The 18310-nt window shown below is 43.1% G+C and overlaps 1 protein-coding gene across 3 annotated transcripts in view; it reads left to right on the top strand.

Annotated features, from left to right (window-relative positions):
* BMPR2 (bone morphogenetic protein receptor type 2) overlaps nucleotides 1–18310 on the top strand; it is a 142783-nt gene that overhangs the window by 24890 nt on the left and 99583 nt on the right. The gene's annotated exons all lie outside the window — the stretch shown is intronic.

Below are 18310 nucleotides of genomic sequence, written 5' to 3'. Positions count from 1 at the left end.
ATTGCTAAGCCTGCTGTCTACAAGCACTCCTAAATCCTTCTCCATCAAGGATTCCCCTAATTTATCCCCATTTAATTTGTAAATTGCCTGTTTTTTCTTCTTTCTCAAACGCATAACCTTACATTTATCTGCATTAAACCTCATCTGCCATTTACCTGCCCAAGTTTCCAGTCTCTCAAAGAGAAATTACATCCTGCTCTGATTCTACTACCTTACACAATTTAGTTTCGTCAGCAAAGATGGAGACTTTGCTCTCGATGCCAACCTCAATGTCATTAATAAACAAGTTAAAAATCAGGGGTCCCAGTACTGATCCCGGAGGTACTCCACTCACAACTTTAGCCCAACCTGAAAAAGTTCCATTTATTACAACTCTCTGTTGTCTATCCTTCAACCAGTTTTCAATCCAGGTGCAAATATTTTTAGAGAGTCCAATTTGTTTTATTTTTTACACTAACCTCTTGTGTGGAACCGTATCAAAAGCCTTTGCAAAATCTAAGTGGACCACATCAACTGCATTACCCTGGTCTACATTCCTACTTACCTCCTCAAAGAAACTAATTAGGTTAGTTTGGCATGATCTATCCTCCATAAATCCATGCTGTCTATTACTTATAATTTTGTTTTCCATTAGGTATTCCTGAATATTATCCTGTAATAAACCTTCAAGTAGCTTCCCCACTATCGATGTCAGGTTTACAGGTCTGTAATTCCCCGGTTGTGATCAAGCTCCCTTGAAGTGAAGGGTCGTTAACAACAATAAGTTTAGTGAATAAAACCTTTGTACATCAAATACAAAGAAGCTGCCATTGTGTTTTTACTAAGAACCAACAATATAATTTAAAAATAAAATAAAAAATACAACATAGGCTTCAGATACAAAACAAAATCCCGGGTCGGAATATTAAAAGCAACGTTTTACCAGTATATAATACATTTGAGAGGTACCGCTCATTTTGAAGTATGTCCTGGGCACAGACTTATAATGACAATACATGGTTACAGGTTCTATATACAGTACATACAGACATTTCATGGACAGTTGAGAACAATGTTATGGGCGTATTTAACAATTCCAGTCAGTTTGCAAGGTAGCGAAAAATAATAATCTGTTTATGTCGGCTTTAACATGACAATCATTCTTGACTAGTTTTGATTTTCTCTTATTCGTCATCTTCTTCAAAGACTCTTTGTAGTACGAGATAATATTCTAATATTCCGCACAAGCACTTCTCAGCAATATTCTATCTGTTTCAATACGTCTTTTCTCCTACAGCAAGGCCCCGCTTCTCGGCGATACGGCGGTACCGAGAAGGGGGCCGCCATGTCTGCGCATGCGCGGAACGGGAGAGTCCGATGTCGCACATGCGCAGAACGGGCCGGTTCGAGGTCGCGCATGCGCAGAATGGGCCAGTCCGAGGTCGCGCATGCGCCGAATGGGGGGGGGGGGGGGTTTGCCGAGGTTGCGCATGCATAGAAGGGCAAATGGCCGGTCTGCGCATTTCACACACCGGAACTTGTGCCATTTAACACTATTTTTGTCTGTTCAGGTGGGATTTCCCCTTGTAACAAAATATATTATGTTTTTAAATTCTCACTATAAATTTATTATTTTTTCTTCTAATGTCTTATTTTGACACTGGCTTTGTACTAGAAATGTGGTCTCTTCTGGTTTATCTGCCGGGCTGGGAAATCCAGACGAGTGGAAAATGGGGTGTGGGGACACGTGTGAACTGCAGCAGAACGTCTGTGGAAGCAGAGCTATCGATCATTGCTCTGCTTCCCGAAGTCGTGCCCCATAAAGCTTTGCGCAGCGCGAGGCAATGCAGGGTCAGAGTTTGGGAAGCAGAGCTGTAATTGCTACCGAAGACGTTCTGCAGCAGCTAGCGGATTCCCTGCTCCGGTCACTGCGGTGGATAACTGGCCTCCCGGGCGGTGCAGGTAAGTGCCATTTTCCCAGCCCATGCGATGTGGTTACATGATGTATGGAAACAATAGGGGAGGGAAATATCAAACATGTTTGGGAAATGTTTTTGTATTCACAGACAATGTGTAGGGATTGCAGCTTTTAGCTGTTAATATTACCAATAGTCATGATTCATACATTTCCCACACCCACAAGCGAAATTTGAGTACAGAAAGCTATACCTCCATGAGCCTGTGTACTGTGCTAACATGGCAGTTTTAAAACTACTACTAAAATTGTGTTACCTATTCAAGGAATGGAAACGCCCAATTGTATTTATCATCTAAATTGTGGGGTCTTTATGGGGGATGGTTTCTTCTGATGAAGGCGTTAATGATAGGAAACATGTTTTTAATAGAAATCTATTTTACTATTTATGAACAACTGCTAAGAACATGTCTATAAGAAAAAGCCAGATCATTTCTCCTTAATTAAACATTGGGCATTGCCTCACACTACATACACTAACACGAATGTTCTATTAAAAATAATTTTCTCGTACAGATGTGTGGGAATTATCAAGTTAGTGCAGTGAATGAAATGTTACATTACAGATAATATTATCTAATCCCCTCCGGTTTCAAATAATTGCTGCAGAGTAAGGAACTTAAACAAAGAGGGCTCTGACTGATTGAAATAGATCATGAATGAGCAGCACGGGAGCCTGATTACCTTTTTGGCATTTTGTGATCTATATGAAGAGCATGATAAACTTCAGTTGTGCCTTAGCCGGAACATCAGACTTTACCATAGCTGGCAAAGCAAGGCTGAGCAAAGACTAAAGATACAGTACAGTGCCTATGTGAATGCTTATAAGAAGCTATAGTTGCAGGGTATTGTTAGTAAAGGTTACATGTAGTGGTCAAAGTGTAATGGTACCTTGGGCTACAAATCACCATTATTTATTTATTCTATATACAGGCATACCCTGGTTTAAGGACACTCACTTTAAGTACACTTGCGAGTAAGGACATATCGCCCAATAGGCAAACGGCAGCTCACGCATGCGCCTGTCAGCACGTCCTGAACAGCAATACCAGTTCCCTACTTGTACCGAAGCTGTGCGCAAGCGGGGAGACTTTAGAGCCTGTTACACGTGTGTTATTTACATCAGTTATGCACGTATATGACGATTGCAGTACAGTACGTGCATCGATAAGTGGGGAAAAAGGTAGTGCTTCACTTTAAGTACATTTTCGCTTTACATACATGCTCCGGTCCCAATGCGTACGTTAATGCGGGGTATGCCTGTACCTACCATTTGACTTTTTGTGAGAGTAGTACTGTCTGGGCCTTTCTATGATAAAGTTCAATTATTATTATCAAGTTTTTTGTTTTCATTGGCAAATTTTACAACATTAACTGAAATAAACACATCGCTGTCAGTCTGCACGGTTATAGTCCATGTTGTCCCTATTTTGCCGGGAAACTGATTACCTTGCATGATCACTGTGAGCGATCTGAACCCTTGACTTCGTTTTGTGTGTAGAGATGAACCTTTATTTATCATGCTCTAAAGATGTGCCTGGCACGCCAGAGACACTTATAATGTGCCCGGTACGTCATGGGCACTTGCTAATTTTCTTGCCAACCTGTTTCCGGCATCCAGGGCCCGGCTACGTCATGTGATCGCTCCGGGTGCGATCACATGACTCGGAAGTCTAATGCCATTCTGGTGCCGCTAGACCCCCGGCACACTAAAGTTTAAAACAACGTTGGCAGTAACTGATTCCTGTTTGCTCACACTTGCGACTCTTTTATGTGGACCCGGTAGCTGTACCAGTGGGTTCCCCCGCCTCCCCCTCACCCCGCCCCTTGCAGTGTCTCCCAGAAAAAGCCTAATACCTCATTTATAGTTGGAGCGAGATTGGCAAGGCCTTTGCTTGTCAGTAAATGAAAGCGCCCTGAGGCGGTGGAACAATGGAAGGTGGTTTTGGAACGGAATGTAAATGAGGGAAAGATTCTGGCGAGTCTCCAGCAGACAGTTCTGTCTGCTCACCCTGGAGCTGCTTTACTGGAGGTTCCTAACCCTTTCAGCGCTGGAGAGTCGGGCCACCTCCGTGGCCACACGGATCCTCCAGCACTTCCGCGGCCACGGATTCTCCAGAAATTCCGTATCACGTGATCGCTCTTTAGAGTGATCACGTGATGCTGTTTCTGTTCCGACCGATAGGCCGGATGTGCCTGTGAGAGTGGGCGAACGCCCACTCCTTTTCCCCCCCCTTTAGTGAGGTACACCAATGGAGCACCGATTGTGTACAGAACCCCGAAAAAGGAGCAGACCCAATGTCGTACGGTGTACGTCACAAAGGCCCCATGGGGTGCCACTTTTCTTGATGTACACCGTACGTCAATGAGGCACTGAATGGATTAAAGCAGCAATACCTCCCAGAAGGCTTTGTGCGTTTAATTGATATAATCTGGCTCTTTGAGCATCTCCTGCTGTTTTTATTTATTTTTTAATCACAATTTTCGTAATCTCTAGCTTCTCAGGTTACCATGATAACCTTTAAACTGCATTGAGCTCTGAGGAGGGCGCCATTGTAACCTCCCAGACACTTAATATTGAAACCGCTTCTTTCTCCTGAACAGAGCATCAGATTTTAAAAATAGAAGCGATGGTGGCGGGTGTAAGAAGAGATCTCTCTAAGTAAAATAAGTAAATACAATGGGGGAAAAGAGGACCATCTGTGCAGACTGCTTATTGAGCCCCAATAAATGTTTTTGTTTTTTTTCCCCCTTTGACAACCTTTTTTTTTTTCACTTCAATCTGTAATCCGCAAGGAGCTTTCTATTTTGAAGAGGTTGTTACTAACAATAATACATTTTGCTGGATCCATAATGAGACCAGTCTCGCGTAGCTGATACAAAAACAAAATGTAAACAATCAATGTAATTTGCTTCACTAGATGGATTCACTCGCGCTCTCAGTGAAATGCTTACTTTGCTTTCCTGTTTCACAATGAATTGCGTTCTGTTTTCCTCGGGTCCATTTAACCTCAAGTTATTTACTAATTGTTCTTGCGCTTTATCTCTGTTGCTAATGATGGCAGCCTAATTAGGTTACACAAAAGCAAGGGAAGTGAGGATCAACAATTTACCTGCACATACAGCCTTTTACAAACGGTCCTTTTGCGAAAGAGTATAAAGCATTTGGTTTCTGTGGAGACAATAAAGGTTAAAGCATGAGGAAGGGAAAAAAAGGCTTATTTTTTTTCTGGTGTCAGCCACCTATATTACACAGGGCCAAGGCCATTTGTTTACCTTGGCTGTAGAACAGGGGTGCTCAACTCCATACCTCAAGACCACCCCCCCCCCCCCCCCCCATAGGTCAGGTTTTAAGAATATACCTGCTTCAGCACAGGTGGCTCAGTGTTGGACTGCCGCAGCTGGGATATCCTCAAAAACTGTCCTGTTGGGGGGGGGTCTTGAGGACTGAAGTTGAGCACCCCTGCTCAAGAACAGACTGCCCCTAAAATACATGGTTATCGTGACATTTCGAAACCTGCTTCGTGACTGAGCTCTGTGATCACTGCATCATTGAAATTGCTAAAGGAATCACACCGTGTTGAATTTTAGTGGCATTAGCATCGTACTGTTTGAAATGAGGCTTTTAGGCTATGATTTTAAAGGAGCAATTCATACGGGTTTTTTTTCAGTATTATTTTTTAATATCGGGTTGTCGCAGGAGGTCTCCAGAGCTGGACCCTCTGTAATATTAGTTTTGAGTACCCCCTGCGTCTTGAGATACAGACTTCGGTAGGGGGTGCCGGTTTCTCTGCAAAGTTCAAATCTCTCGTATCACGTGGGCCAATAGGAAACCAAACCTGATGATGTCACGGCTTCCTACTGGCCCGCAGGGCGCGGGAGCTTTGAAACGCCGCTGTTACATGAACCCTGCAAGGCAAGCAGAGTGGCTACCCGCACCCTCTACGGAGATAAGTATCTCCAGAAGCAGAGGGCCCCCGGAGCTGAATGAATGGGGTTCAGCTCCGGAGACCCCCTGCTTCAATCCTATGTTTAATTGTATTTTATTTTTTAAACGCAAACTTGGATCGCCTCTTTAAACATAAGGGAGACGGATAGTGTTTGCTGTATGTATGGCTTCATTAAGAAACATACGTAACCCTTTCACTCTGAGAGGCCAGCAAAGTATTTTGCAGCGAGACCATGCTAATGAAAGCACAGTAAGGGGGTCTGGTGTTTTTAACACTAAAGGGCTTTTAGTTGAAGAGCATTACACAGTGTATGCATGAGGGCGCCTGCACTTCAGCATGGCTGAGCAACGGCTGTGACCCCCACTGTGCTGGGTTTTATAGCCATGCACTGTAAACATAGCTTCTAATGCCCATATGGCAGTGATTATATTCTGCATTGAAGTGTAGCACTCAGAATATTCTACAGATGTAAGATCTGGGCTAAATCCACAAGAATGACTCAAACACATTGGATATAGGAGGGGGCAGTCAGGCATTGTCGTCATTGATCTTACACATACGATAATAACTTTCTGTCTCCAAAGCTCTGCAGGGCAGACAGAAAATCTGCGTGTGGATGTGCAGATGTAGCCAGGGTTATTGCTGCTGTGCGCGTTGGTTGGATATGTTACGATATTCCCTGTGATCACTGTTATTGAATTTGCTATTGAACTGGTAATATTCTGCGTCATCAGTCGGTAAAATAAAGATGGCTACATCTGTGCATTATACCTTTGTCCATAGCAGAAACTCGTCCAGTGTCACAACGTAATACTCCAGAACGCTATACTGTAGGTGGAAGTGTGTTCTTCAGATTAGGTTGAGAATCCGGAAAAAAGATTGCCACGGCTTTAAATATATGTTTTTGACATGGAGACGGTAGAATGAAAAACAGTGGGGGGGGGGGGGGTATTTTTGTTTTTTTTAAAGCCACTATCCCCCAAAGAAGGGGTATCTTGAGCGTCGTCCTATTCAAAAAAAATTCTTTAAAAAAAGATAGTGTGGTGTGTTAAAAAGCATGATTTTCTTAATGTCTAGCAAATGAGGTTACCATGGTAAATCTCGACTGTTTTTGTCACAGAAGTGCATTGATCGCTCAGCCCTACAGCTAAATTGGAGGAATCAATCTCATTATCACAAAGGATAATAAAGCAATGACGATTTTCTGCTAGCCCTCACAATGAAATTACAATCATCTGCTAGTTCTCCATCCTTCATTGGTTCGAACTCCTTCAAACATTTTTACATAGTTTTGCAACCACCATTTCCTGTGTACATTTATCTCCTGATAAGAAGTGATGGGCATCTTCCCCTCCCCCCCCCACTCATGAATAATTTGAATGGATCTTAGAGCAGTTCCTTTACAGAAATATGGCTAAATAATGCATAAGTTGACAATGCATCATACTGCATTAAAGCAGCAAATACTCACTGAACTCGCTCACTATACTTTGAATATACATTAACTGGAAGAGAAAAAAGGAACAGCTTTTCTTTTCTCTCTGACAACTACAGAAAAAAGATTGGTGTGAAACAGCGCTAGTAATAAAACTGAATAGTATAAAACACAGGCAGCCAAGTAAAAAACTGGTAGTACAACCAGTCAGAAAAACATAGCAAACAAAGGATATACCGGCGCCACAAAATGGTTAATGAAATCAAACCGATTGGTGTACAGTCCAAATGGAGTCCTTTAAATGATGGAATTCGAGGATTCTCACATCAACGGAGTATATGTGGAAAAAAAGAGAGAAACAAATAATAGTGCAGTATATCAAACACTATGATGGTGGGGACACACTGACAACACAAGACATACAGGACATACAAACGATAAACACTAACACGGCCTAATATTAATGAAAAGCAAATTTATTAGGTGTGAAGAATACATATAACGCATCCGGAGGGGTAAAATTACAACCCTACTCACAAGATGCTGGATATATATAGGCAACGAAGTGGATACATGCAGCTGGGCTCCCAAGATGGCGACCGGAGCACTCTGGTTGGCGTCCTCACGTGACAGGAGTGGAAGGTGGGTCACTCAAATGACAGGACTTCCGGGCGGATGTGACGTCACGTCCACTGAAGTCCCACCACAGACGTTCTTCCTCTAATCCTCCTCTGCAGGCTCACCGCGATGCCACCACGAATCAGTTGTTGCACTTATAAGACTGCGTTTCGTACGCATGCGCGTACATCCCTTGAAGAAGTACGCGCATGCGTACGAAACGCGTCGGGAAGTTTCGAGTGTTTTTAGAGTTTGTCTAGGCTGTGGAGAAGTCTGCAGTTCCCTGTGGAGAAATTTGCAGTCTTATAAGTGCAACAACTGATTCGTGGTGGCATCGCGGTGAGCCTGCAGAGGAGGATTAGAGGAAGAACGTCTGTGGTGGGACTTCAGTGGACGTGACGTCACATCCGCCCGGAAGTCCTGTCATTTGAGTGACCCACCTTCCACTCCTGTCACGTGAGGACGCCAACCAGAGTGCTCCGGTCGCCATCTTGGGAGCCCAGCTGCATGTATCCACTTCGTTGCTTATATATATCCAGCATCTTGTGAGTAGGGTTGTAATTTTACCCCTCCGGATGCGTTATATGTATTCTTCACACCTAATAAATTTGCTTTTCATTAATATTAGGCCGTGCTAGTGTTTATCGTTTGTATGTCCTGTATGTCTTGTATTGTCAGTGTGTCCCCACCATCATAGTGTTTGATATACTGCACTATTATTTGTTTCTCTCTTTTTTTCCACATATACTCCGTTGATGTGAGAATCCTCGAATTCCATCATTTAAAGGACTCCATTTGGACTGTACACCAATCGGTTTGATTTCATTAACCATTTTGTGGCGCCGGTATATCCTTTGTTTGCTATGTCTCTCTGACAACTGCAAACAAAAGTTGTTGGCTTAAATTTTGATTATTTGAAGTACATGGGAGTATTTAAGCAGCGGCCCCTTTAAAGTAGCGCCAATACTACCTGGTATTTAAATAGGAAGCCGCAGATGACGTGGTTTCTTATTGGCCCGGCGGGAAGCGCCCGATTTGGTCGCCATTTTAAATTCTGTAAAGTGGCGGGAAACCGCAGGCACTAAACCGGTATTTGTCTAACGAACCAGGGCGTCCGCGGAGCTAAAAATTGTGGCGAGCTCCCTGGCTCGAATGCTGTAAAAATAATAATAAATGTTTTAAGAAATGTGCAGACGGGACTACTGAATGGTTTATTAGAGTCTCTCTTGTATTACCTTTTTGTTTTTGAGTTGCTGTCAGACATGGAAGTCGGCATTTAATTGCTTATATATTTAAATATTTATAAAGATACACTTAAACCCACATAGGCCCCAACGGAATCACAAATCATTATAAATCAAGCTGACACCAGTCCTGACATGTATCCGAACGTTGAAGGCTGACCTGATACATCAGAGCCAATATAACCCCTAGCAACATTAATTCTCCTCCAAGGGCAGAACATGATAACTAATATTGCTGAGATCGTAATTATGAAGGATTCCCTTACTGCTAGGGCTGGGTGCAGTGTACAAACATCTGGGACAATGATAATCATTGTGACAGAGTTGACAAGGCTCTCCCAATATAGTAGACTTAAGGATTCCTGTTCAGTTCCAGCACTGGGGACCTTATTCTATATAGTCCGATGCGGCCGTATTGGACGTTTGCATACGAAATTTCCCATTGAAGTCAAACCTTGAACTACATAGAACTACCCCCGGCCTAAGCAGCTCTCTGCTGCAAATCAGGGGATACAACTGCATCATGATCTTTAAAATGAATGGACACAAACATAACCACGGGCTCCATAATTGTAGGAGGTGATTTTAACACAGTACTAACTGACAAAATGGATAGGACTGGGGTGGTGGTTAACATCACCAGAACACCTAAAGATGTAAAAATTTTGCTGGAAGACCTGACATCTACAACTGGTAGACGTTTGGAGAACTCTATACCCATCAGCCAGGGACTATATGTTTTTCTCAGCCCCCCCATATATCGTACTGCCGAATTGATCTTGTCGTCGATGTCCACCGTATGGCCCAGGTAATAGAGACTATTATATCTAATATTACCTAGTCCGATCATGCGGTAACTAACCTTACTATTCCTAACATCGCTGCCCATGCAGGAACCAGGCAGTGGTGTCTAAATTCATCATTACTATGTGCTCCTGACGTGTTGCTCCAGGTAGGTGAACTAGGTTTTTTCTTTCACTCCAATGATTCATAAGACCTCCCTAAATGTACTATATGGGAGCCGCACAAAGTTGTCACAAGGGGGGAATGAATTAGAAAAGCCTCCTATAGGGAAATAATGTAAGATCCAGTGCATCTCAGACTTAACAGCGGAATTAAATGAGCTAGGGCTGAAACATAAGGCCAATCATCTGGACGTAACACTAGGGGGAAACTGAGCAAGCCATGCGCTGGACTACCCAGAAGTTTTATGAAAGGGGCAACAAGGCCTACACAATGCTAGCCAGAAAGCTGAGCGACACCGTTTCAACGCATAACATCCATACCATTAGGATGCCAGATGGCTCCTTAACACATGACCCCAGCCTAATCACTAAACTATTTAAAAGATTCTACCAAAAATTATATGATGGCAATAAAGCTGACCCCAAAATAAGTACACCTGCCAGTTTGCGGGCATACCTGAACTCTTGTCAACTCCGTTGTTTAACCAACCGCACAAAAAAACAATCTTAACGAACCAATCACTCCTTATGGAGTGTTTGTGGCCATTAAAGAGTTAAGAATTCTAAATTTCCAGGCCCAAGTGGCTTCTCCAGAAGATACTATAAAAAATGAGCTAAAATGTTATCCCCACATCTTACGGCTAAGTTCAATAAATTTTTGGCCGGTACCCTAATACCAGCATCAATGTCCGCAGCGAACATTGTCCTAATCCTTAAAAAAGGCAAAGACCCTACGAACTGCGCCAGCTTACCGTCCCATCTCCCTTATAAATACAGTCATAAATCGCTACGCTAAGATCTTAGCTAAACGTCTGAATGTGGCTATGACCTTTCTGGTCCATCATGCCCAGACAGGTTTTATCCCCTCCAGGCATGCCCTGGACATCATTAAAAAGACTATCAACATAATTCCTAGCATTCACTCAGCAAAGATCCCAACTATGTTTCTTTTGCTTGATGTGGAGAAAGCTTTTGATAGGCTAGACTGGGGCTATCTATTCCAAGTGCTACAATATTTTGGAATCACAAGCAAATTTCTCATGGGAATTAGGGTCTGTATCAATTCCCAAATGCGAGGATCAAATGCCCCAGGCTACTTTCTGAGACTGTTTATAACAGTCTTTCTGTTTATAACCAATAGCACTAGACAGGGATGCCCCCTTTCTCCCCTCTTATTTGTCCTCCCCATTTAGCCGCTCGCGGCTACCATAAGATTGAGCCCAAACATATTGGGTATCACACTAGGTAATAAGGTAATAGGAGCTATAAAATGTCCCCTTTTGCAGATGATGTTCATCTTACAATCTTTCTAGGCCTCTTACCTCGCTTCCTAATCTATTTCAGACTTGACCAATTTGGAGCGATTTCTGTCTTTAAAATGAACAAAGCTAAATCTATGGCCATCAACCTCCCGAAAGCCTAATTAAATTGCTATCAATCAATTCTTTTTTTTCTTTGTACAAGGGATCCCTCCCCTATCTGGGAATCAATATTACCAGATCATTTGAGACTCTACGTAGGGCCAACTACGCACAGGTGATGAGATTTCTAAAATTACCTAGAATTTTGGGAAAAGTACAGCATTTCTTGGATAGGTAGAATAATCTCAGTAAAAATGAACCTCCTTTCAAAGATGATGTACCGGTTCCACACACTCCCTATCCCGGTACTTAACCGAGATCTGAAAGACATGCAAATTCCAGCCAAGTATGAAACCCTTGTCATTCCAAGCTTGGAAAGATGCAAAAATAGTGAGGATCAAAGATATGCTTGCAGGAACCGGACTTAGGAGTCTTACAGAACTTCGGGACTCCAAACTTATACCCCAAGCCGAAGTCTTTTAGATTCCTACAAATGTAACTTTTGTGTGTTCCTAACACTCCGTCACCTCCCGGCCACAGTTACATATTTCGAAGACATTTTTACTGATGGATATGTAGATAATAAACTGATATCACTGATCTACCAGTTACTTCCCAATATCATGCCAGACATTAAATGCCCATTCATGTTATTAAAGTGGGAGGCAGATCTAAGCGAAACCCTAGAAATGGAGGGATGGCTACCTATATAGGGGCAGCCAATAGCTCAATTTTGCACAGCCGTGAAAAAAATGCATACAATGCTACTGAGATGGTATTTAATGCTAGTCAGGATGCACACCATAAAAAGCAATACAGCCCCAACCTGCTTTCGGCGGGTGTGGACACTGGGTACTCTTTCTCACATATGGTGCTCATGCTCTAGGTTTGGGAGCAGGCTTTCATCATAGTGAATTCTATGCTAGGCCTGCATTGACCAATCGAGCCTTGCATGCCACTGCTAGCGAGATCACCTCCGGAAATGCCTAAAACATCGTACAAACGAATTTCTCGCATCTTCATGGCCGCAAGATGCTGCATAGCAGCCTGCTGGAATAAACAGGCAGTACCAGATCTCAAAGCAATAAAGAATAGAGTATGGCATATATTAACCATTGAAAGAATAACAGCCTACTTAAGTGAAACCACCCATAAATTCAATAAGGTGTGGGGGCCACGGATAACACAGGACGGTGTAAATAGATTTAATGTAGACCAGGCGCTACATAAAAAAAGCCCTGGAGCAGAGTATAATAAAAGTCGCACACTCGCATCGGAGGAGTGCTAATTTAGATGCACCGCTAGTAGGTCAAGGTACCCCCACCCCTCACCCCCCCCCCCCTTCCTTTTCCATGTCTTGTGCGGTTTAATGTAGATTTTGACTTTATTCCACCAATGTTGCACAATGGGTGTATTGTCAGTTGACTCTGTTGCAGATACAAATAAGCACGGCAGTGTTCCATAGCACCAACAGTAGATATTTTCTCTCCCTCCCCCCAATACTGTTACTGTGCAGACGGTCTATTTCCATGTAATTCTGCTCCCCTTTCTTTTTCCAGTACCCTGGAAATTTGTTGCAAAAATAAACAGTTGAAATAAATAAGTGGACACGCAACTATTTGCAGTGTGATGTGCTTACAGGCCATATTCACAGCTTCCAAATTCACAATGAATATGTAAAACCCAGGTGCTGGTTCCAAGCTGTTGCCTTTGATTTGATGTTGCACTTTGCCGACGTTCTCTTGGTCTTGGATATTATGAGTGGATGTCGTGTGATTTAATTTGTGGTCATATATATTTGACGTGACGTGTACACCTCTCTGGGTTGCAACAGACATTCTCTGTCTTACATCTTTCTGCTTTCAATTAAGCACCCCAGTCATAGGTACATTAGGAGCCACACATTGGGGGCTATTCATTAGGCCTGCAATAATTCCGATGGCGGGCACTGTTGCCCGTAAACTCCCACTCACTTGATAGGAGGTACTATTGCACCTTAATGAATTACTACCCCCATTGAGTGATACAGGATTAAGGATTAGTGCGTCTAATTGTTTTACTGTAATATAGATTACCATACGCACTGTCCTCCCACTAACACATGCTACATTAAAGAAGCAGCCTCTTGCCCTTTCCATTGCTGTTTTTATCTTTAAATCTAATGCTCCGTTGAAGACATATAGGCGTTTGAAATATTAAGTGTCCGGGAGGTGACAATGGAGCCCCCCACCAGAGCCCAGAGCAGTGTGAGGTTATCAGTCGACTAGGCCACTCTAGAATAAACCTGTATTGTGTGTATGGAATATCTGGAGACATTTGAAATGTACGTTTCTCGAAACAATGTGTGTTATGGCTGAGGGGCTTTGCCCTTATTCATCCAACTCCAATTATTCCTTGATAAGTAGTTTGAATGTTCTAGTAAACAAATGTGAGGTCTCTTAAGATCACGCACAATCTGCATAAATTAAGAACTTTCATGTTGGTCCATTTAAAAAAACAAAACTGTCACTACCTGCAAACCGAATCTTTCCCCTCATTAATCAAACGGGTCTCCCACACTAAGATCCTCGAGGCTTCTTCCCGCATGCTAAGATTAAAGCAGCACTCTGTTGGGGCATGTCCATGCGTGTTTGCAATACCTCATAACCCCCTTTTATGAGAGCTATTTTCATGAAGTAATTTACCCATAATCTTCCAGGGCAGCTCTTGGTTTCTCAGTCTGTTTTAATGGGTTGTGATATACTGTATACACTAAGTTAATAAAACGTGTCGCCATTTACATACAGCGGGTCAAAAATGGATAAATAAATTCAACTTCTTATAATTAGCTTCCATAGATTCAGTCACCCTTAAAGTAGCAATTTACATTTATTGTATTCAATCAAAATAATTGTCTTTGGGACAGCTGAATGAATACTTCTGTTCTTTTGTTTGACTAATGAAGGCACCATCATTACTTTACAAGCAAATAACCAAACAACAATTTACCAGTAAATGTCTGGATAGACAAGTGATTAAATACAGATTGTAAAAACTATCCAATGCATTTGTTTGTCATAGAAATGTGAAGGATTGGAAAATAAACATGTTTTTTTTTTGTTTAAAAGGTGTCACCAAGCTACATTTCACCTGTTATACATGCCCCTATCTTTAATTCCCTTTTATCCTAGGAAGGACCGGCCCAGGCTTCTAGGAGCCCCATGGCTAGATTATTTTGCAGGTAGTGAGACCTAATAATGAAACACCAGAAGAGCTGCCATGTTGTAGCTTCTGTGCAAACGAACTAGACCCAGAAAAAACCACCACTACATTCCATTTGCTACCTGCAAAGCAGTGTGGTTCAGCCAGGGACGTGTTAAGTACCTGTGCGATTCGAGTGCCAGGCAGATTCAGACGTTTGCCCAGAATCCAAGGGCGCCTTTGGGATTAGTGTTCTCATCTCTCTGCCCCACAGCTTAGAACTGGGCTGTAGCCTGGGAACCTCCTTGTCTGGTCTGCAAATCGAACCCTTACGCTGTCAGGCGGGTGCAGCAATGCACTAAAGAGGTTATGTTAACAGAGGGTATAAGGCCGAGTTGAGGGTGGCTGCTACGCGAATGCGCGCGCACGTCCGTCGCAAGTTCGGGTTGTTCGGTGGGAGTGTTCAAACTGAAAACTCCACCGGCGGCAAAGTGCAGCGTTGACGCTGCTACATTTTGCCACTACAACCCGAAATTATATTTAGGGCGGCAGTCACGTCACGTGACCAGCTCCGTGACACGTTCGCCCCGCCCCAACTCGGCTGCAGGAGCACGCGGGAGAAGCGCGTACGAACGCCAGCGTCCGTAGCAGCCACCCTGAACTTGGCCTAACTCTGTGCAAATGAAAGCAGCGATCCCGTCTACAGAGCTTAACCACGTTTATTAACTGCCGAGACCCCCTAGTCAAATAGCTGCGTTTTGTTTGTTTTTTAATTCCCTTTCAAGAATTTTTTTTTCTTCTTCTTTTTCTTCGTCTTTCTAATTTAACAGTCAAATGAAAAAGGTGAATTTCTGGGAATCTGGGAAGTTTCCGCCGTTGAAAATAGCGCGGTTCTGCTCTAAAGGCCCTTTTTTCTGATTCTAAAGAAAACGAAAGTTTGGGGGGTGGGATTTGCTGCTTTCAGTTGAGGACACCCAGTTACTGCACAAGAGAAACGTACAATAAAAAGATTCTCTCTCGCTGCATCAACTTCTTCAATGATCAATGTGCTTCTTAGCCGCATTATGGAGGTCCGGTGCCCCTACAGTTCTCGCTTCTCCTGCTGGCGATCCTGCTTTTCCACTTTGTTAGTTTGCTGCAGGAATTGTTGATGCTTTCATACTGCCCGAGAGCTCCGACAGCGCTACAGTTAGAGCTGCGATTGAAAGAGGGGGGTGGGGGGAACTGTCTGCCACCCTCAGCTTGCAAATCCCAATAGATTCAACTCCCTGCCAAAGGCTACTATTTGGCTACTGAATACATCTGATTGAATTTGCCGTTGGGTTGCATTGTCATTGGTTAAACAAAGACAAGATTTGGGAAAATGCATATGAAAAGCAGACTTAACCTCAATATTGGTTTCTTTTACAGAATGTTTAAACCACCCAGCCATTCGGTTCTGGGAATTAGGAATGAATTATGTAAGGAATGTTATGTTCTCAATGTAAGGCCTCCACAAAGTATGCTAAAATCACTGACTACAGTTTTTTCTCAACTAGTAAACATGATTTTTATTTCCTTTTGCATTTAAAAAAGGTGTTTTTAAAAAGTAAGACCCTGTGCTTTTTCCAGTACCTTTTCATACCATTGTACTATCACATCCCATAACAATAATTTCCTTCTATTGCTCCATATCAGCAGTTCCCAAACTGGGGGGGGCAGAGACTTTATTGGGGGGCTCGGGCTGCGCGGTGGTCACAGAGGCCCTGCACTAAGAGCGCGAGGCCTCTGTAAATGTACTTACCGGCTTCTTGTCCACGTGTATCCATGGCAACGCGGTGGCAAATGACGCCCGTTACCATGGAGACGTGACGTCAAATGACGCCGCGGGTCACATGAACCCGCAGCGTCATTTGACACATCATTAGAGGCCAGGGGGAGCACGACGGAGCAGGCAGCAGGTAAGGGGGGCGCAGGGAGTTTGCGCACCGCTGCTCTGTATAACAGCCCCACTAATCTGCTGCTGGTCATTTGTTGTTATTTTTAAAGAAAAAAAATAACAGAACAAATTTGAATTAAAGGTAGAAAAGCTGTTTTGAAAATCCACATTATGTTGAGTACATTTAAAGAAGCAATCCCGCTTCTCAAAATGTAGTTTTATTTTATTTTACCCTTATTGGATCCTGGGTGTTCCTTTGAGCTGATACAGTGTCTTTCGAGTTGCAGAGAAATTAGTCCCTTAATTAATTTGAAAAAAAAATTAAATATGTACAGATGTAGCAAGACGTACTGTTTTCGGAGCTGCGGTTTTAAGCTTTTTCAGCCGCGGCCCCAGAGACGGTAAGTCTCCCTACATATGTACATAATATTTATTTATAAACAAAAAACAAAGATGGCTGCAGGATCCCTCAATAGAAAACTGGCTGGTGACATTGCAGTTTTCTGGTCACTGCCCAAGCAAGGCTGTGCTCTGTGGCCATATTGTTCTCCCAAATATGTATCTCAAAAGTTAAATTTCTCCTCAGCCAGGGTGTCCCCGTGTAAAATAAAGATACAGAATCGTGTTCCTGGTGGGAAATGCCAAGCCACCGATATTGGATATTCGGTAGTGACAGGCCTGTAACAACACCTGTGCTATTTTCGGTAGGTGTACTATTTCTGCTGCTGTACAACCTCATTCCGTCGGCTGCTGTTGCTCTTACCAGGGGAGGCTGGCTGAGGTTTTGGGAAAGGCATTTGTGATTCTAAAGCAGGGAGTTGGCAACTCCTCATTAACAGCGCCCTGGATCTTATCCAAACTCTCAGCACAGCCGCGGCCTGAAAATACCCTGAGAAACGCAGCCAGTGCTGACAGGGAGGGGGATGGGAGGCAGCGTCTGCCTCACCCCTCTCAGGCTGGCTTTGTCGGTAGTATAAATGATTTAGGCCTGCCAACTTTTTTTAGGTTCACTCACGGAAGAGGCAAAGTGAAGGTGTGCCTGGAGGCAAAATCAAAGGGGTTTGCAGGAGGTTAAATGATCATTTATTTGTAAGGCGCCAATGTATTGTTCATCACAGTACATTAGGGTGTAAAGGCCATATCAATTTTACAAAAAGTCACTTGAGCTGATGGAGTGACTTAAAGCAGCAGGCCACACTAATCACTTTTTTTATTTTTATTTTTTATTTTAACGAGTCCCTTCTTGCCATTTCCAATGCTGGTTTTATTTTTTATTTTAAATCTGATTCTCCATTGAGGAGATATGGGTGTTTGAAATATTAAGTGTCCGATGTTAAAATGGAGCTCTCCCCAGAGCCCTGCGCAGTCTAAAGGTTACCATGGTAACCATAGAAACTGTCTTGTTTTGTGACAGTCCCTACGCTCACACACATTTTTAACTCCTCCTTCTGCTCTGGAACCTTTCAATCCTGCTTCAAACATGCAACAGTCATACCATTACTCAAAAACAGCAAGCTTGACCCTACCTGTCTTTCAAACTATCGACCTGTCTCCCTCCTGCCTTTTGCCTCTAAACTCCTTGAACGTCTTGTATTCTCTCGCTTGCTTCATTTTCTCAACACCTATTCTCTCCTAGACCCTCTACAATCTGGCTTCCGCACTGCTCACTCCACGGAAACAGCCCT

Source organism: Ascaphus truei, chromosome 7 (assembly GCF_040206685.1).
Source record: "Ascaphus truei isolate aAscTru1 chromosome 7, aAscTru1.hap1, whole genome shotgun sequence".
NCBI classification, from domain to species: domain Eukaryota; kingdom Metazoa; phylum Chordata; class Amphibia; order Anura; family Ascaphidae; genus Ascaphus; species Ascaphus truei.
This window is presented reverse-complemented; position numbering and strand designations above follow the sequence as displayed.